The sequence below is a fragment of the Pleuronectes platessa genome, chromosome 2, assembly GCF_947347685.1.
Source record: "Pleuronectes platessa chromosome 2, fPlePla1.1, whole genome shotgun sequence".
NCBI lineage: Eukaryota > Metazoa > Chordata > Actinopteri > Pleuronectiformes > Pleuronectidae > Pleuronectes > Pleuronectes platessa.
In genome coordinates, this window is record NC_070627.1 from 30330344 (window position 1) to 30352840 (window position 22497).

Genomic DNA, 22497 nt, shown 5'->3' on the forward strand with positions numbered 1-22497 from the left:
CCGTAAAATAATCATCCAACAGACCAAGAGGAAGTCTGTCTAACCTGCAGTATCACCTACTTAAGCGAAAGGTTTCTGGCTCTGCTTTACTCAATAATCAGTTTTTCTGGGCAGAATGGCATTTCAGGTACAGTTTATACATTAATTAGTGGATTAATTACAAAATGCTGCAAGCATGTTAATAGTTTAATATTAATTGTATGCAGGAATTACACAGCCTCTTTGAAGATTGGAGCCACCATGTAAGAAGTTGAAACCCCCCCTCATATGTTCAATAGCTTAGTATTCTTCAGAATGTGATGAATTATTCCCATTCATTCAGCTACAACAGAATATTCAAAACATCATTCAAGGAGTAATGAGACAGATACAAAATATCATAGATAAATCCACAGTAAAATGCAATAGATTTATTTGTTGGCTTTTCCTCATTTGGTGCATGATTATTAGACTGGTTAGTTTAAAATAGTTAAAAAGTTTATCTGGCTCTTATTTCCTCATGTGTTGATATTGATGTTTAAGTATTTTTAAATGAAGCAAAATGCTCATCTGAAGTTTGTTTTGAGATCTGGGTTTTACCTTTTTTGACTAGTGCCCACCTGGTGTCACAGTGCAGGATTAAATCAGATTGTGTGTGTGTGTGTGTGTTTGTGTGTGTTTGTGTGAATGGGTTTGTGGTAATCATCATCAGTGCAGCCATGGTAACGTCTGCTCAATTACCGGTGTGTTGCTTGTTTATCTCCAGACAGCGGGCCTCTCTCTTCCTTACTGTGTGCGACAGCTGCTCCCTCTACACTCACTGTCTCTTACCCCTTTCATTTTAGTTTCTCACTACTTTCATTTAAATGTATCTCTTTCCATCACTCTCAATCACAGTTCCTAATTTTGTATCCGACAAAATACAGAACACATTCAACATTTACTTTGTTACAGAATCACATGCTTGCCTATTTGGTTTCTCTATGTATGTTATGATTTGGCACTCATTGAAAATCTTCAATTTGTGACAGAACGTTTCTAATTTAACTGGCACATTCAAGCCTGCACTTATTCAGCAGCACAAAAGTGGGTGATATATTGAAGATACTTGATGTTTCACGGCTTGTACCATATGCAATGTACAAAATGACTATATCGTGACCATCGAGTTTAAAATGTCACGTGAAAGTTTTAAACTGCCAGCATGAAATTCTCTTTGAGTTTAGCTTCTCTCTTCCCATGCCCCTAACAGCAGACTGCCCCCTCCCCCGCCCATCCAGAAAACTCTCCCGGCGCATGCGTATTTGTGTATCAGTAGAGGAGGGAAGAGACTCAGAGAGCGTGGAGAGAAAGAAAGAAAGAGAAGAGCCCAAACGAGTTAACCAGGGTTCAGAGACGGTTATTGACAATTTGTGCACAATTTTCTGAACGCTGAACCGAACAAAGCTGTTTACAAGTGACGAAAGTGAGCGGCATTCATTCCAGCTAGAGTGGAAGCTTGTGTGCGTGTCTGTGCTCAGTTTACACACACACACCCACACACACACACACACATACACACAGACCCCGGGGCTCCGGCCCCACTCACTCACTCGTGGCTAAGTGGAAATCTAGGTATTTGCACTCTTTACCAAAAGTCCACCACCTCTTTCCTAGAGGGACCTTCTCTTGATATAAACTTTGCTAGAATTGAACAGACAGCTGCCTTGACAGCTTTCTGTATTCCATCAGCACCAGTATCATTTGCCATGCATTTGCTCAATGTGAGGCTGCATGTTGAATCTACTAAAGACATGGTCGGTAATCCTTTTCTGGTGTCATTCTCCTGAAGCCTTGGTTTCAGCTTCCTCCTAGAGGCCTCCTTCAATCAATCAAACTCTATTGGTATTATCGAGCGTCGGAAATACACGAGGGTAGTGGATACTAACTGGAAAAAACAAAGGGGAGACTTTGTTTTTTCAAGTTGGTATTTTTCTTTAAAGTGCCCCCACTTTTTTTTAAAGCCCCTTGATTTTAGTCAGTGGGGGAAAAAATTGCCCCCTAAATAATATGTAAATGTCCTTCCCAGGGTATAGCCCATATTCACAAATCACAATTTCTCTCCTCTGATATTGTCTGGCAGCTGCCTGTCTATATCTATGTCCTCTTATCTGAACACCTTCTTTTTTTTCTTATTCAGGGATGCTTTGATGGTCATGGTAAACCAGGAAGAGTTTTTTACTGGAACAGAGGTGTCCAAACAGAAGTTGATGTACACAGTATAACAGTCTCTCAGTCTATCTAGGTCATTTGGCATAAGTCCTTCACAGTCCTCCATGTGATCTAATAATAAACTGCGGTCAGCTGTGTCAAATAGAGCAGAGATTCTGCCACTGTATTTATTAGGACATCATTGAACAACTTAACAAGAGCATTCTCAGTGCTGTGGTCTAAAGCTTGTCTGGAATACATCGAAAAGTTTTATGCTTAGAAGTTGTTCAATTGTTGGAAAACAGATATTTCAATGATTTTACTCAAAGTGAGAGCTTTTATATTGGCCTTTTCAGCAGTGGCTTGTTTAGTTTTCCAGAGATAGCTGGAGAGAGAGACCAAGTAAATGTGGATCATTGGTTTCTTCTGGATGTTCAATTTATTCATCCTTATGTGTTAATATTCTGTCTAGTTAACATGTGTGTTTTTGTCTATGAATATGAGACAACTTTTTTTAATCTCATACCCCCATTGTCCTCCTGAAACCTCTCTCCATCTATCTCACCATACATTTTTAAAGAGCTCAATTAGTGAGCTACCTGATACAGGTCAAGGGGCCTGCTCATGTGTGACCATGTATCTTTGTGTGAGTTTGCATGTGTGTGTGTGTGTGTGTGTTTATGGAGGAACATACATGACTTAAGTAAAAATAAATAAATAAATAAATACAGAAATAAATAAATAAATAAAAAAGGAAATAAATTAATTAATACAGAAATAAATTAATAAATATGTTAATACGAAAATAAATGTCAAAATAAATGTCTTAAATATATTTGCACATTTATTTATTCCCTGATACATTTCCTTTTCATTTGCAGTGTCCTTATGCTAATGAGAAAGGCGGGCCTAACCGCAGTCTCATGCAGGATTGGTCACAGGAGTGTAATGATCCAGCCCTACTACTTCTGCCTCTCAATGCTGGGGTCCAGTACCTGTTTGCAGCGTTGAGCCAGTTCACACTTAAAATGAACTAGTTCAAGTTCAGAGGGTTAGTTAAGGTTATTTTTTATTGGGATGATTTAGGTGTCGGTAGTCCTGACTGTGAGCGTCACGTGTTCTACTGAGCACAAGGAGCGAGCCAAGAGGAGAAGGAGGAAACATGAAGGAGGAAACTGATCATGAAGCCGCTGATCTCTGAGCAGATGTGACCAGAGAAACTCTGTGTTTCCACTGTTCTACAAAGTCACTGAGCGGCTGCTTCACGGTGAAGAGCTCAAGTCTCAGTCACTGCCCGTGTCTCTGAGCGAGTATGTGGTGGAGCGCAGGGGCCGTGTGTGTGTAGCTCAGTTGACCAATCCTGCTTGAGACTGAGGTTAGGCCCGCCTTTCTCACTTTCAACAATTAATAAATCTTATATTATTTCTTTCGCCCATATTCACAAATCACAATTTGATAAGAAAATGTTTCCAACCAGGCCTCAAAACAATCTGTCAACAAACACACTAACAAATACTGTATCTGTGTAAGTTGTTGTTGGTGATTGTGTGTTTGTGTGTGGTTTTGTTATTTGATTAGAAAAAAATACCTCAGTGCCCAGGGTCAGTTCTTTCCCCAACACCTGGTTCAATAACCACAGGATATGGCTGTACTCTTTGTATAATATAATTAATTAACGTATGGCCACCTATGGCCTATCTGTAATGCATCCAGTAATTATTTAGCTTGTCTTCATTTCTCGTTCCTCTCTATGTACTCTTGTACGGTGTGTCCCACTATGACATTTTTTACTATTTTTTCAGTTAACGAGTCGTAGGGGAGAGCGTGGCCTAAGTGGGTGTTCTGCAACAAGAAGGTTGCCGGTTTGAATCCCACTCTTTCCCATCTGCATGCCTAAGTGCCCTTGGCAAGATACTGAACCCCTAAATGGCCCCTCATAAATGTTGAGTGTACTAAAAATGTAAGTCGCTTTGGACAAAAGCGTCAGCTAAATGACATGTAATGTAATATGCAAGCATGTTTTTTATGGGTAATTTCAGTGCTAATTTATGGCTAATAACTCAATGTTTAATGCTAGTGGCCCTTTACTCTCTTTATATGGCTTGTTTCAGGATTTTAAATGGTAAATAGTCTGTATTTATATAATGCTTTTTTAGTCTTGTTGATCACTCAATGCACATTGTAGTACAGCTTTTTGCCATTCACACGAAAGCTGCTTTCAGACATGAACTGAACTCTGGAGATTCTCTGCACTTTCTTCAGAGGACGTACATGTGTCAATGCAAATGTCCAAGTGAGAGCCTCCAGATTATCTGCAAACTTTGTCTGTCTGGCCTGGCTGCTCCACCTCCTGACTTTACAGTGAACCTCCCGCTGTCTTGTGCATGTGTGAAAGGGTACCCATTTCTCCTGACTTTATCCGCAGATACATTTTTTAAAACAGCTAAACATTCATACAGTGATATGGGCAGCACTTTTTTTAAGAGTCAGTGGCAATTTGGGGTTCAGTATCTTTCCAAAGGACACTTCGGCATGCAGAATGGAGAAGACTGGGATCGAACAGCGACCTTATGGTTAGAGGACATATAATGTTATCATGTTAAACAATTGTAGAACTTCATCAAGGTTTAATTGACATAAAATTTGTTTGATTTAGGGCCATGGTTCCCTTTTGTCCACTGACCTCAGGCTTTATCATTTAAATTCAGTATCAAGCATAGTGTGCAATCAAACTTCCAGGACATGAGCAGAATTCCAAGCAGTCAGCTATAGATCTGAAGTGCTATGTTTTCTTTGTGTGTGTTGTGGTGTGAGGGGGGACACAGTGCACTTGTCTCGATGTATATTTGTCTGTTTGCTTGTCTATTACAGAGGTCAACTGACTGGAGTCCATCTGGACACAATTTGATGTTGTCTTTAGTTTTGTTTGTGTAGTGTGTGTGTGTGTGTGTGTGTGTGTGTGTGTGTGTGTGTGTGTGTGTAATTGTGTGTAAGTGTGTTGTTTGGGTGAGTGTACATCTTGGTGCATGTCTTAAGGGGGTGTTGAGGTTTTCCTTTTGTTGTTAGGGCATATGTTTTAATTATATGCAAGGGTCATTTGCATGTCATAGCTAGAGGCAGTGTGAGGTTGCGTTATTGATTGTTTGGGGGTGTGGCTGGACAGAGAGGGGAGGTGAAAATGCTGGCCAATTCTAGGAGGTCAAACATAGATACACACACATGCACACACCAGTACACAACAAATAGATCATAAAAATGAAAATCTCTGCCTCAGCTGGCCTCAGGTCAGTTGAGGCTCTGTGGGGGTGTGGGGCTTTAACATGCCCGAAGGCTCATAATCCTCCTCCATGCAAACCAACTATATCCTACTGACCTTTTCTATCTGGCTATCTGGACTTCTTGATAATTCTTGCTCTTTCCAGATTTTCTATTCTTTTAGGTACCTTTCACCATTGGGAATTTATTAATATATATGTTTAATTAAATTAAATTAAATTAAACTAGTGCAGTGCCCATTTTACACATGCCTGTTTGGAATAGGCTGTCTGCTTGGCCTGTGGTAATGCTGCTTGAAGTTTTTTTTTCTGAGACTGTAAGTGAGCCGAAGCAACTCAAGACCATCCGTAGGACTCAGTCCACAGAACCCTGCAGCCATGTTCCCACTTCTGAGCGTGTCCTGATTAACAACTTGATGAGTCCCCAGCCACTGCTGCTATAGAGCACTGTTTGCCTGTTAATTCAAAGTTTATTTATATTGAACGCGATATGTGTGTCTAAATTGCACCAAATTTGACACTGCACTTCTTTTCTGCACAGGCAGAGAGAAAGAAATTTCTGGAATAATTCGACAGATGAAATTCTCTTTTTTTTATCTTCCCTTTCCATATTCTGAATAATACATGTGTACTATAATATGTTAAACGTCATGATACGTTTAGTGCCTACTAGGCCTCGTCAAACAGTTCTACAAAAAACTCACTTTTTATTGATTGTGTGCTGGATGTTGTTTGCAGATTGTTTTACAAACACTCTATGGTGCAGGGTGAAGTTGTTTTAATACTACTTGTTTTATCTGCAGTGAAGCTTTTGAGTGTCCATGATCAACAGCATTCATTTTTTTGCACAGATTTTATAGTCATTATAGTCAGAGTCATATAGTTATTTTTTAAAAGTGTGTCTGTTAGTGTGATAATTTGTGTGTGTGCATGCTTACTTTACATTCATGCATGATCAACCCTGTCTTCTCTCTGACCTGGGTGTGTTTTGCATGTGAATGCATTCATGTTTGATGTGTGTGTTGGACCCTCCTTTGGTTAATTGTACATGTGAGTAGACTGTGGGGGATGTATATCTCCTTTTCATTGGACAGACTGACTGAGAACTGTGTCTGGAGTCTGGAGGATAGGAGAATTTAAAATAAAGAATACATACAAACAACCAGATTATAGGTTACTATCAACCAAATACGATTCCAAAACAGACATTGACCTAAATGACAATGAGGTCAATGTCTGTATTTACATCTCTGATTGGTCAATTGTTTCTCCAAAATGGGAAATGCGGGGTAATGTGGGACATCAGGTAATTTGAGACACCCCCTGTATCTAGGCAACGGAACATATTTGTGATCATGTGACCATTATGTTTTCAAGCCCCTCCCATTCCCCCCTTGCCATGAAGGAGAAGTTGGTGCTGGTGCTGTGGAAAGTATGTTTTTTCACAAAAATGTGTTTTTTGCATGTAAAAGTAAATTTTCTTGCTTTGAACTTAATCAACTGTAGTGTCAAAACAAATTGAATCAGGTAGAAAAACGTATATCATACATGTTGGTGAACTTCCAACATTTAAAACCATGTGATTGATGCTAGCTGAAGATTAGCCTGAATTGCTAAGAGATGTTGTTTTTACTAAGACGGTGGCTGTGGGGTAAAGTGGGACAAATGCCGTGGGGTAAAGTGAGACACTGTCTCACTTTACCCCACCATGAAGAACAAGTTAAGTTTAGCCTTAAACGTATTTTAGTTTTATATTACATTATATATGTTTTATTTTTAATGTCATAAACATTGTAGAAAAGCCATCATGCCAAGAAACTATACACCAGCAAGACAACCTGGGGCCAAACACCCCTCCAAAGATGGAGAGTGCAGCCGCTGAGGTCATGCAAGGAAAGAAGTCCTTAAGAAAAGCTGGAAGGGATATAAATATTGATAAGACAACCCTCAAAAGAATCATAAAGAAAAAAGAGAAAAGGAAAGTAAAATCAGTAGCCTGGGGTGCAGTAGCTGAGGTAAAGAGAATATTCACTGATGAGATGAAGGAGGAGCTTGCCAAACACTTGAAACAACTAGCTGACCAGTTCCATGGCCTTGCTCCAGTTAAGTGCCGTGAACTGGCATTTGAATACGCAGAGAAAAACAATATCCCTGTCCCTGCCAATTGGACAGAGAAACAATATGCCGACAAGCTAGTATGTGCAAGAGATCACATGAATCATAATAATAATAAATGTGCTTAATTGACCAATCCCCATGATTCTGTTAGTAGTCCGATATTAGTTTTGGAATGTGTGGTTGTCAATCTAGCTGTCGGGATTTTAACTATTACAACATGTGTTGTTATGGTAGTTTTAAAGTGGAAAAAGTAAGTGGACCACTTTACCCTGTAGCTGGGGTAAAGTGAGACACAAGACCACTTTTTAAAAACAATCATATTTTCACTGCCCTTTGTCCTGAAGACATTCTGATCATTGCCATTGCTAGAAAACATCCTGAAATGTGTACATTTTACTGATATATCATTTTAGCTCGCCTAGAGGGGAGCAAATGTAAAAAATGTCCCACATTACCCCGCTCTCCCCTATTACAAAACAGTATTCTTTAGTTTTTCTATGTCGTTTTGGTTAAGAAGGTTTTACTTGTGGTTTTGTTTACTTTAGGAAAAAAATTAATTCTTGTAGAAAAAAATGGTTATTAGGTTTTTTCTAGAGTGATCACAACCTGTGATCTTCATGATCTATGATCTCATAGAGACTATACAGTAGAAAGCCGTATTCTACAGTATTTTACTTTTTGTATGTGGGACAGTTGTGCATTGCGTTCAATATGTGTGCACGAATGTATTTGACAGCAGTGAAGCTGGCGTGTGTGAGGCTTATTAATAATGTATGAGGTTGGAGGGGTAGAGAAGAGGGGGTGGCGACAGATGGAGAATCTGTGTGTGAGAGAGAGAGAGAGAGAGAGAGAGAGAGAGAGAGAGAGAGAGAGAGAGAGAGAGAGAGAGAGAGAGAGAGAGAGAGAGAGAGAGAGAGAGAGAGAGAGAGAGAGAGAGCGGTGTGACAAAAGCGAGAGGACAGAGAGGGCCAGAGAAGGACAGAGAGAGAGGGGAGGAACATGATAGATTGAATGAAAGTGTGAGACAGAGTCTAGTGTTTCCTACATTTTGAAAGTAGTGATATCGCCTGCCGAATAGCTGCTGTGGTGGATTTGACTGACAGTTGCTCAGTCTTTTTGTTTGCCGTTTTCTCTTTGGTTCGTTGGATGTTGCAGGATTGATGGAGATACAACAGTCACTCAGCACTGCTGTACACCGGGAGACAAGAGCTGCACTGACAGAGGTATTAACACAGTTTGTCTGCATATTTACAGTGTGCATGTGTGTGCGTGTGTGTATTTGTGTTTCAGTAGGGAAGAATAAAACAGCATTTCAGCATTTTCATTTTTCCAGGAAAAATATCAGATTGGCACGCTCACGGTAAACACCATTTAGCAATAACACTTACACAGGTGACACTGCCAGATGCCGTTCCTTTGGGGCAAAAGAGAGACTGTGAAGGAGCATAAGCCCTTATGATTGAGTCTAAGTGGATGGTGCAGACCCAGAAGTCGCTCTATAGGAAAGAATTAGTGATCAATCTGTTAAAGGGCACCCATGTATGTGTGTGTGTGTGTACGTGTCGTGATTGAGGGCTGTCTGAAGATGCAATGTGATTGTAACGTAGGTAGTTTATACACAGAACACACTATAACCATTTACGAGTAGCTCTCTGATTTTTATTTTGTATATGTGTATAAATGCTGTAGAGCGTACAAAGGGAATTCTCTATATTGTCCTATATTGGACAGCTTTTGACGTTGTTGCCTTAGACATTAGTTGTTAAGTTTAACAAAGGCATAAGGGTTATGATGTCTGATCTCCTGAGCAGGCCCCATAGCTTTTATAGTACTGACATACAGGCCAGTAGCCAGTCGGATTTACCTTTAGCCTAAGTGTACCCTCAGGTTCTATTTCTAACATTGATTAAAACACTGGATGACGCTAAGGTACACAACTGAAGTTAAGTCCCTAACATCTTCTGGTGGCCACTAACATCTACTGGTAGTTGTTAACCTAATTTGTGCAGTGGACCTTTAATCATATTCAAACATATTCAACATCTTTTCCTATGTTCAAAAAGTGTGTGTGTGTGTGTGTGGGGGGGGGGGGGAGGATAATTGCATCAATACATTAATACTTTTTTCATGTGCAATATAGTATGTGTTTGTTCAGGGATGCAAGAGGGTTGATAGGATTGGGAGAAGAATACTACACACAAACACACACTACCCACACTTCACACACGCACACACTACACACATTCGCGAACACACAGTCAAGCTCACACACATTCTGATATACACAAATACAGTCTTTCCTTTGTTTGGGAGCATTGTGATGAAAAGGTTAATGCAGCCAGAAAAAAGAAAGAGAAAGAGAGCCCCTAATGGATAACAACAGGCCTTTCACTCACCATCCCATCCCCCTTTCTGTCTCTGCTTACAAGCCCACTTTGGAAAAAGAGAAAAGATTAGATAAATTGTCACTATCTGATCGGTTGCATTACGTTTTTTTCTTTCTAGATAGAACAATTCTAAAGGCCATATATTTGAGTCTAATCATTGTGTTAGGAAGAAAATCTGAGAAGACATGCAGCCTCCACCGGACATCTCATCACAATGTTCAGGCAAATGTATCTTAGTAGTGTTACTTCAATGTAGTTCAGGGCAAAGTCAGGTTGTGGACACCTGAGTGGTTGATGGATACATCATTGTGACATTTTCCCACAGAAGATGCACATACAAATTGAATTTACTGACATTACATTGGCTCAGTTTACTTGAACTTTTAATAGTTAAGAATGGCCCTTGCCTTCCATGGTAATAATGAATTCAACTTGAATGCTAAGGATGTTTTAATGCTCAATACATAGTCCAGTTATCATTGAAATGAAGATGTTTATTTCACAAAATGTTTTATCAGATGGGGTTATCTTTTATTCAGTTATTCAGAGAAAACTGTAAAATCAGCTGGGACTGAGCGGCGGGGTGCAATGCCACTGATGCCGCAAGGCATATATTCTTGAGGGGGGATGATCCCCATGGGTGTCGTGGCTGCAGCGAAATTCCTGTTCTGATGGATAGTATCAAATAATATCACAATTTATACAGGAATTATAGCAAATATAGAATAGCAAGAGAAATGTATCCGGCAGTCAGTCCGGTAACAAACAAATCCGACAAGGAGCAGGCAGAAGATAAGTCCAGGGACAAACAGGCAGGTCAGGATGGGGATCAGGCAGAAGATAAGGCAGGAGGAAAAACGCTGGAAGGTCAGGCACGAACACACTGAACAATCTGGCAGAGGACAAAGGAAACAGGCAGGTAGATATATTGGGGAAACTAATGAGTTGATAGAAGGCAGGTGCGTCTGTGGTAGGAGCCGGTAGAGGGATCTGTGACATGAGGAAGTGCAGAGCAGAGGGGAGTGGCTGATTTCTGAAATGAGAAAAGGATTAGTATATGCAAAACTATGACAAGAGAAATAACAATATTAATAAGAGGGTGAATCCGTGACACATTCAGTAGTAAGAGCTCATGCCCCTGTATTAAGCTTTTTACACACAGATTTACTATTTTCCTTTATATTTTATATTTTTGTGTAGTTTTTAGCATGAAATAAGGTCTGTTGAATAAAATCAGTACTGAAGTAGAACATAAACATAAGTAGCGTTAGAAAACAAATTTTTTCATCAGTTTGCTGCCCCTCTTCTGTTGCTTAGACTTGCATGTTATGTAATCAGAGATATTTAGCTTGAGATGACTCCTCTGCCATGTCAACTTAATCTGTCGGTTCAATGTGTGTGTGCGTGCATGGATGGGTGTTTGTGTGTGTGGGTATGTAGTGAGATATCATGTAATAAGCCCTCACCAGCAGAAAAAACATTGCATGCAGCAGAAACAAAGTTCCTGCAGTGAAATATTCTGTCTGAAAGCTGAAGGTTATCTTCACTGCTGATAATCCATCTCACATTAAATAAACAGAAGATGCTTTGGGTCAGAGCTCCTACTCAGTGCTAGTTTATTTCCAGTGGAAATATTATCACTTTTGTAATGAGATAATAATTTTCTGTAATCTGAAGATTCTGTTGACTTGTTTTCCTGTGATCACCATCAAAAGTAGACCTGTATAGTTACAATAATTAAGAAAATCTACTGATGACTGAAGAAAACCATGTAAAAACAGATGTGCTACTTCCTTAATGGCAAAATGAGGGAATTATGAGAAACCTAATCTGTGTGATTTGATTACTGAGAATTTCTCTGACATCAGCTATCTAGGCTCATCTGAGGCTCACCAATCAGCCTACTGGACCATTTCACTATCTGACTCAGTCTGTTTCTGTCTTTTAAAGACAAGGTACCAAACCATGACACCAAAGAAAAAGATTAAAAAGACTCAATAAAAGCATGATAAGAAAGTGTGAGCATGGTTTTGTCAATATTCAAATAGGATATTTTCCTTAAACAGTACAAATGCTGGTGACCCGCACAGAGCTCCACTGTTTGCTTCAAACTTTCGTTAGGACTCAACAATAGTCCCAAGTTATTTACACGATTTCCTCACATTCCACAGTTTGACCTTGGATAAAGGTGTGAGGGCAAGTTTTCTGAAATCGATGACCATATCCTTGATTTTTTAAATGTTAATTTGGAGGAATGACTCCTCGTACCCCTAAACAAAGTGGCAGTAGATTGTGGTTTGGGTTACAAAAGAACTAGGGTTGGGCAATAGCTTGACTATATTGTCTATTATCAGCGGTTGGCAGAGTCCATCCTTGATAGTTTTTTGGAGCTATTTTGTCTTTTTATTTTGCCAATATAATTCCTTCCTACTCAAAAATTCTTTCAACTCTATAAATCATTAACAAAAGAACTGACACTTAATATATATATTATATATAATATTAAATATTTTAATCTATTCAGACCATGCTGATGCTGCTCACTCACCTTTGTATCTCTGTAGTGCTCGCGCTGACACAGACACAGACAGACACACTACAGCTGATTACAGCTACATTTTGAACATATTTAAATTTCTCAGTGTCCTTACATAGATTTTTTTGTAGCCACTCCCACAATATCAACACGTAACACAACAAAATGAGAGATACCATTCTTAAAAATTATACTTTTCTGTAGGAACTGTTCTGTAAATTGTTCAGGTCCTGACCTTATTATGTTATGATTTGACCCTTAGGAGAGCGGGGTAATGTGAGACATTTTTTACATTTGCTCCCCTCTAGGCGAGCTAAAATGATATATCAGTAAAATTTACACATTTCCCATTACTTCAGGATGTTTCCTAGCAATGGAAATGATCAGAATGTCAGTGAGCAGTGAAAATATGATTGTTTTTTAAAAAGTGGTCTTGTGTCTCACTTTACCCCAGCTTAGGGGTAAAGTGAGACAAACCAGAGAAATCAAGGGGGTAAAGTGATCCACTTACTTTTTCCACTTCGAAACTACCATAATAACACATGTTGTAATAGTTAAAATCCTGACAGCTAGATTGACAACCACACATTCCAAAACTAATATCGGACTAGTAACAGAATCATGGGGATTGGTCAATTAAGCACATTTATTATTATTATGATTCATGTGATCTCTTGCACAGCCAACATTTTAGAAAAAGCATATCTTAGCAATTCAGGCTAATCTTCAGCTAGCATCAATCACATGGTTTTATATGTTGGAAGTTCATCAACATGTATGATATACGTTTTTCTACCTGAATCAATTTGTTTTGACACAACAGTTGATTAAGTTCAAAGCAAGAAAATGTACTTATACATGCCAAAAACACATTTTTGTGAAAAAACATACATACCACAGCACCAGCACCAACTTCTCCTTCATGGCAAGGGGGGAATGGGACGGGCTTGAAAACATAATGGTCCACAAATGTTTCCGTTGCCTAGAAACAGGGAGTGTCACACATTACCCGATGTCTCACATAACCCCGCTCTCCCTACATTCTAGACATAGACTTGCTTGTGTATCACCTCATCCAACATGATTCTTGGATGAGTGGGCCCAGTTTGGATAGCCACAGGATTTAAGTACTATTTTTGTTCTTATTTCTCCAAGTCAATTATTCTTTAGTGTTGTAATGGCATGATAGCAAATTGCTCTTCTGCCGTTCCTTTCCCTTGGAGTGTTGTGAAGACTGTGCCTTTCAACCCTATAGACTAAACACTAATAGAAGGATGCAGTCCAATGCATCACAGATTGTTAAGACATTTTCTTTGGAGAAACAAAACAAAAAATAATGATTACAAAAAACCCATCAACAACATGTGTGGTACACTCACTCATGCTGTACAGTACTGTGAGTGTTCTAGTCCTCCCTCTCTCCAGCATTTGGCCACAAGTTTTAAACATCCAAATCGAATCTCTTTCCTGCAATGTCTAATCCAACTCTGCCACTCTTCTTTCCCCAACAACCTGTCGTCCAGAATTCATGTTTCCTCACGACATCATTCTGAGGCCATCCTCTTGTGTCTGTTGACATGAGACTAAAACACATGGTCTTTCATTTGAAACTTTTAATACAATGTATTTGGAATGATTAGTTTATTTTAAATATTTTGCTAGTTTTGTTTCATTTAAAATCGTAATTATTGATATTAAAGGTAGGTCTTAAGTTGAGCTACATGACAGTCTGGTGAGGTATATTGTGGGATATTATTAGTGTAATGCTGCTTATGCTTCAAATCTGTCAGAAAACAGTAAAAATGTGTGTGTACTGTGTTGTCAGCTTTATAGAGATTATGTAAGTCACTCTTGATTGTTATGCACAACATTGATTTATCTCATTTACAAAATTTGCAGCATAATGCTAAGAAAGGAGAGACTCCAAAAGCAGAAGGACAGGGAACTGCAGCAAGCAGCTCAGGGTAGCAGCTCTCTTTTGTCTTGAATCAGGCCATCAACTTGTAAAACAGATGAGGGAGAATCAGTAACCCTACCTGGTTCAGGGGAGCCATTATTTACTTATTCAGTATTATTATTTTTAATTTCATAAATGATTTTGGCGATGGGTGCCCTTTTTTTGGTTTGAGCACCTGCCCCCCAAAATGTCTGTGCACGTGCCTGACCTGTATAATGATATTAAGTCCATTGGGATGTGTGTGTGTGTCCAACTAAAGAGACACAGTCAAAGAGACTAAAGAGACCCATCCTCCATCTCCTATCTTATTAATTCACATGTGATATGCATGTTTCACAGTCTTTTTTAGTTTTGTTAACCTGTAAATGTGTGATATACAGAATGATTATAATATAACCATTATAAACGTTATATATATAGTACCTTCAAAAACAGAGTTTACAACGTGCTTCGACAGCAAATGCGAAGGGAAAAAGCCACCTTTAGTTTTCAGCTTCAACTTTGGAACAGCAGGGCTCTACCTGAGGATCTAAGGCTCCGAACACACATTAGAGGTCTCTATGTCTGTGATGTGGCTTGGGGCCAGACACCCGGCAATAAAAGTGATCAGTAAAATCTTATGAATGGTCAGGGAGCCAATGGAGAGAAGCAAGGATTGGGGTGTTGTGATTTCATCTGTTAAAACCAGTAAGAAGCCTAGCTGCTGAGGCCTTCTGTACTATATATATATATGAAACATTTTCATGACATTTTAATGAAAGGCCCAAACATGAACCCTGTTTGTGCCATGTGTTTGTCAGAAGAAGTCAGGTGTGAGTTGTCTTGTTTTTCTGAAATGAAATAGCATTTCAGTATTAACATCATATTGTTATTTAATCACATACAGTTAATCAGGAGCTATTTCTCTGCAGGGTGCAATACTTTCCTGCATCTTTTCTGTGTTCTATCCATGAACTTTGGTTCACATGAATTAAGATGGCATTGTTGAAATATGGCCGGTGTTTATTTGGTAGGCGGATGTTTTTACCTTAGACAAACCCTAACCTTGTCATCCTTTCTACAATCTTTATGTTAAACTGAACTAACCAGGTTTCCGGCTATACCTTTATATTATAGTGACAGATGTAATCGGCATCAGTCTGCTGATCTAAGCTACCTGTCAAAAAGAAAGTTAGTCAGCATGTTTCCTATAATATCAAAGTTTTCCTTTAATTGAGCATCAGTGCTACATAACTTAATTCTAATGTGAACAAAAGGATCTTAGCCTGGGTGCTGCTGAGGGGGGATAAAAAGAAGAAACTGCTGCGGTTTTTTCTTTTAGTCTGAACTAGTTCTTTGGCCTATTCATTCTAAACGTGCCTGTTTGGAATGGTCTGTTTGCTTGTCCTGTGTTCATTAGGGTTGGGTATTTTTTAACGTTTACTCCAATATACTCATATACATTAGTGCAAAGCTCTCAACAAGTTACATAACAATATCACTAATAAAACTTAACCCAACTAAATTATTGAACAATGGTTTCAGTGCTTAATACAGCATTTCTCCCCACCACTGGGGCCAGGGATGCTCACACTGCCCACTGATGTGAAAATGGAATCACACTAGCAGTTAAACCTGCAGCATCCCTCTATTTTCCATACATCGCCAGGTGCTTCATTAAGTTAGTTGTCTTCTACCATTCCTTCTTTGGCATTCCTTCTTCCTAAAGTTTACTGGTGGATCTCAAACAACATGGTACATTACGCCACCAACTCCGCAAGCTGCTGCTCGGTTGCTCGGCTGCTCAGCAGTAGCTCCCAGGTCGCTGCTCCGCCCTCAGCTATTGCTCGGACATTTCCTTTACATGCCAGTGATGCAATCCTTTCACATGAAATACAGCCACACTTTGGATCGTTTAGTTTTAATCATTTTGTTGTCTCAAGTTTAATGTAGCCACTAGCTAACTGTGCGAAGAGTTTGTTGTAACCAGAGTTAACTAGACATGAGTGGTAATGTTAATGATGCCAGTAAGTAGGGCAACAATTTCCATACAGAGTTCAGGCATCAAAATTAGGCCCCCTGAAATCTGTGCCTGCAATATGTATGAAGAACCGCGTAAGAACCTGTGCCCGATTGGCATTTGATTCTAGTACCCAACTCTAGAGTTATTGCTGGTTGCGACTTTCTTTGTGATGAACACAGTGTTGACTATGTAGTATTAACACAAAACACAAACTTGATCTAACCTAAGTCCAACTCTCGGTCTTTCTGAGTCGGATTATATGTTAACATCATTTTTGTGTTATTTATCTGCTTCCATCTATAATCACTTATATAAGTATATATTGATTATCTGACATGAGTCTTTCCCCAGTGTATCCATTCTGAGTGAAAGGCTTAGGTCAGTAATTGCCTGTACAGATGCTTAAAAGCACAACCAAAGGGACACATTGTATGAGTGTCTGTGCTAGAAAAAACACCATGCTACTCTCATGTTTATTCATTTTCTCCCTCATAAGTCACATGGGAGCTTACAACAACCTAGTCTACATTATTTTCATACCAATCTTTGACTTAGCTATCAGGCATTTTTGTTTCTGTAAATGCATTAAAATACAAAATAGAAAAACTGGCTCTTTATTGAGAAGGATTTAGTTTTTTGTGTACAGCGAGATTAAGACATAGTATCAGCCGGGCTTTGAAGTGCGACTGTGGGGTATTTTTGATGGACCTCAGTCAGGTCAAGGATACATGCACACACACCCAGACACACACACCCAGACACGCACGCACGCACGCACGCACGCATGCACGCGCACACACACACACACAAACTCCTCAGATGCAAGGCTTTGATAAAGGCAAACACACTTTCAGCCTCCCACCCCCCCAACCCCACCCCATCCTATCTCTCTTCTTCCTCCCCCACCTCCTTCCTCTATCTTTCCTCTTGTGAGGCTGTTGCTAAGGAACCCTGGTGACCAGGGACTTTTCTCATTGGTCGACGACCAAGGGGGTGAAGGAAAGGAGAAGGGAGGAGGGATGGAGCAAAAGGGTAGGGTGGGGGTATGTGGGTAGGGGCTGGGGGAATTGCTGGGGGGATGGATGCTTAAGAAGGAGCACAAAGTGAGATCCAGATGTACTAGTTAGGTGGCAGGCAACTCCCGCAAATGGGATTACGACCGAAAAATACGTAATATTATAACCATGCCCATGTAGGGAGTTTCGCTACATGGCCTTGGACCACCCCCCACCATCATCTCACCGGCTCCGGGGATCGAGACTGCGCGGCTAGCCGGGCTCGCGCTCAAGGCTCGCGCTCCACCCTCTCCCCGGGGAGAGGACACCTCTAAACGTTGACTCAACAGTGTGGAAGAATGCTGCTGCTTCGCCAGATCCAGCTCCTACTGCTCCCACTGCGGGGCTGCGCTGGGGAGCTGGGGTGCTGGGGCTCTCGAAGAAAAGGCTTCGGCCCACCTGACTCTGGTTCAAAACGATATGGTTCATATTTCTACAGAGGTAATGGATAGCTAAAAATCTGGGCGCTTGTATCTCGTGAAAAAGGGAGGAGGGGAGAGGGGGGTGGGGCACTCAGAACAGGTCAATCTGAGGAGGGCTGTTTTAGACAAGGTAAAAAGGGTGCTGTTTTAAATGATCCTTGTAGTATTTCGACCAAAATATGTTACAGACACTTCATTAAGACCAAAAGGAACCATATCAAATGTGGTCAAATGGGCATGCGATGGGTCCTTTAAGTAATTTGATACCAAATATATCTTATTACAGGCAGCAGTTTGTCATTTCTTTTACAGTATAAAAATCACCTGTAATATCCTCACGACCACACGATGGTTTGCTTAAACGTTTGTTTATTATCCACTGCACACCGACATAGCATAGCCACGGGCATCACTTCTTCTCTGGTATTGTTTCTCTAACCCCGTGTCTTATCCCCTTCACCCCAGCGTTACCGCCCCCTAGTGGAGGAATGCAGGTAGGCTTTTCTCTGAACTTACAACATTCCCTCCCCTCAGAGAAAAACTAGTAGACACCCAAATTCATTAAACACATGACCACACATTTTTTTTTTTTTTTTTTAACTATATATAACTATATCTCTATTCCCATATATACAACCCTCAAGAACATCTTTAAGCTAGGGATTCGGGTGGACTACCTCATCCCAGTGAGATTCCAGGACGCATTCTTGTCCTGTGGATGTGGAACTCACTACTAAACTAACCATAGCCATTCCAATCATACCAAGTCTTTTTTTTTTTTCTTTTTTTAGAACTCATCACTCCCCAAACCTCCACCCGCACCCTCAGATCTACAAGTAGCTCGCTCCTTCGGGTTCCCAACACCAAGCTCCGCACCATGGGCGACCGGGCCTTTTGCTCAGCAGCGCCCCGCCTTTGGAACGGTCTCCCTGACCACCTGAGGGCAACACAGACCCTTGACTCTTTTAAGACTGACCTAAAAACCTTTTTATTCAAGAAGGCGTTTTTACTTTGAGTTGAGTTTTTAGGACTTTGATTTTAACTATGTACTTGTGGCACTCTGAGATTCTCGGATGAAGAGTGCCTTACAAATAAAATGTATTATTATAATTATTACAGTATTCCTTAAACAATAAATGCGTTGTGAAATTCACATAATTGTTCAAATCATTTGCAGCATCAAACACACACACACAAATACACACACGAACAGATGGACATTTATTTAACCTGCCATCTTGTCTGCTACAGTGCAGGCTCGCTGATCCACCGAAACTGCTGTCCTTTTGTCGGTTATGTGGATTCCAAGCTTAATACTTTACAATGTAGGCTAATGAAAATGTTTAACGTCAACAAAATATGTAACAATGAAAGAACTTAGAAATGTGACTTTGTGCACATTCATTTAATCACGTTCTATATCTGGACTGGTGGATTCAACATGGTCCTTTTTTTTTTTTTTTTGGATAACATACTGGAAAACCAAGTATAGTGCTGAACGTATTTGAGAGGCTGCCTGCTCCAAGTGGGTGGGTGTGGTTTTGGACTGAGCGATGTGCCTGGAGGGATCACTAAATGGCCTCTTTGTATGATAGATAGATGATAGATAGATTACTTTATTCATCCCCGAAGGGAAATTAAGTCGTCATAGCAGCAGGTATATTTGAATACAATAAAATACAATACAATAGAATAAAATAAAAAATATTGAGGTAGTGTCATGAATTCATGATGTCAATAAGCAGGTGTAAGGGGAAGTCTTTAGTGTGATTTAGCTGCAAGTGGGAGGTCTTCAATATTTCAGATGAAGGACATAGGAAGAGACGTTAACCTTCTTTGATGATTTGTCAGGTAAACATCTGCCATTTTCCTAACCCTTCTTTCTTCATACCATCTCCTCTCATTTTTTTCTTTACATCCTGGTATTTGTGTTATGGCCCGTTTACTCTCTCAGTACAGCATTTCTTTTTTTTCCCCTTCCTCTCCTCTGTGTTTTTGTAGTTTTCTCATCCTAGTCAAGGGTTAAAGACAGAGGATGTCACACCATCTACAGATTGTTCAGCCGGATGAGTCTGTGACACCACATCATCTGTGTTGTTTTTGTATTCTCTGGTCTTGTCTGCTGATATCTCTCTGTCTACATCTTTAACTGTCTCCCCTCTTGCCTCGCCTCCCTCCACCTCCATCTCTATGTCTGCCTGCCTCAATCCTGTCTTTGTGGGTGTGATTGGTAGAAACTGACAGGGAGTAATGAACTGGTTGGGGTCCCCCAATCGGTTGTATTTCCTCATCAGATATTTTGAACTCTCCTTAGTTCAAAGGTCTGCAAGATCTGCATAGGATTTGGTCTTGCTGTGTGCTCTGCTTGTTTGTGACTTGTTTTTGTGCATATACATGAATACATTTTTGCTTTGTGTGTCGGGTGGCTGTAGCTTAGTGTGGAGTGGGTCGTCCTCTAACCATGAGGTTAACCGTTAAATCCCTGTCTTCCCCTTTCTGTGTGCAGAAGTGTGCTTGGGCAAGATACCGAAACCCCAAATTTCTTGATGGTCATCAAGACTAGAAAAGTGCTATGTGATACAGCCCATTCACTGTGGATATGGTCATCATCTAAGCATCATATGAAATACATACTGCTGAAAATAGTTAGACTGATACAGAGTTCATGTTTGAGATTGGTCTTTCAAAAAATATAATTCAATTCTTTTGGAGAGAAAAAACTCTGACAGAAAAAGACTCAATGTGAAAGGCCATCTGCCTTGACATGATGGATATGATGATTGACATGTATTTCTGCAATTGCTTCAATTCCTGCTGTCTTTCAATGCCTCACACCACTATGGAAATGTCACTAGAAAGTGTAATACTGTTTCATGGTGGTCAGTTTGACTTGTTACAGAGATAAGCACATGTCTAACTAATAATATTAAGGTGTTTGATCCAGCAAACCGGAGACCTATATATTCATAATTTCAGTTGTGGTTAAGAGGTAAAAGTGCTACTCATTGATTCCATTTTTTCCATTTTTTCAAGTCTTTGAACTAAAGGAGCCATTTAAAAAAAAGATTAGTAGCAGCATGGGTACTGGGAAAATAGGCAGAATTGGTCAAAGTTGTTGTTACAGTTTGTCTTTTTTAAACAATAAATAATTTGTGCTTTTGGGGTATGTATTTCTATTCCTGCATAATGTATGTATTCCTACTGCTCTCATAAAAGAGGCTGTGTGGACACAGGAAGTGTTTCAACATCAATCCAGGAACTCGGATTGATTTATTTAGAATTGATCTTCAGGGCACACATATACACACACACACACACACACACACACACACACACACACACACACACACACCAAGAAACAGCCCTCTGAGCCCTTGTTTTGGCTGGTCCTCACATCAAAATGTCCTGACAATGATGGTATTGAACCAAAATTGGCCATCATAACTATAGATTGACACAACCACACGCACACACAACTACCCGCACACACACCCACACACCTCCTTTTTTTACAACTCTCCGTTGTTTCTTTATTTTCATCTCTTTCTTGCTTGACCCTAAGGGACATCTTTTTCAGTCTCTTTCACCTCTCTTTCTCCCTGTACATCTCTGTCTTTCCCCATGCTCCTTTCTTTTATTTCCTCTTAATGAATAAAACCACTGAACCTGTTTATTTTCCATTGCATCTCCACTTTGCTGATCCCTACTATCTTTTTCTACTCGCTCTTTCTCTCTCTTTCGATTAAAAGTAGGTCATTCTGCAACATCGAACTGAAGCCCCCACCAAGAATTACATCCACAAACACACATGCATTGCCTGGTAACCACACATTCACCCTCCACCCTCTCCATTTTCTATCCTCTGTCCCTCCATCTTTCCTTCCCTGGAGGTTGAACATGGTGCAGAAGACTGGGTCTGCATTTGACACTGCTTTGTTTTGTCCCTGTTTGTGTTCCATTGAGGGGCTGAGAGTTAATTGAGCAGGGCTTTGTAAAAGAAAGGGGGGTTCATGTTACACAATGTCTGTAGATGTACAATAGAAGAGCCCAGTAATAGTCTACACACACACATTTTGGTGCCGCATTGTAACTAAACTTGGGTTATGTGTGAGATTTATAACCTGGACAGATGCCGATGCCAAAAAGTTGAATTTACAAAATAAATATACAAATATATTGAATTTTTTTTCCTCAGCTTTAAATTGCACCTAACATTCCATCTCAACAGGTAGAGCTATTTCAATCGTCAGTTTCCTCTTTGCCTTCCTTAATGCATTTAATCTTAATTCATAAAAAGGCAATGATGTGCATTCATTTGGTTACACTTCTGGAGCTAACAAACAGATTTGTATAGTTTTACTTCAACTCCCAGGCCACTTTATTACAATACAACAGCCCTGTCTTAACATTAATCTTTTAAAATTTCAGATTTGAAATTTTTTGATAGTCGTGTATGCTGACTTTCACACATAGGCAAGTAGAGGTCCAAAGGTTACAATGTAACTTACCATCCTTTTATAGGTATGTTTGGCAGTAGATGTTAAAGGTGGACCAGAATATGTGAGGTTAATTATTG

General features: G+C 39.9%; 1 protein-coding gene across 1 annotated transcript in view; it reads left to right on the forward strand.

Moving 5' to 3' along the window:
• Positions 1-8506: 8506 nt before the first annotated feature.
• Positions 8507-22497, forward strand: part of nfasca (neurofascin homolog (chicken) a) — an 84107-nt gene continuing 70116 nt past the window's right edge. The window contains exon 1 of the mRNA XM_053446456.1: positions 8507-8785. The gene's annotated coding sequence lies outside the window, so the exon portion shown is untranslated. The remainder of the gene's footprint in view (positions 8786-22497) is intronic.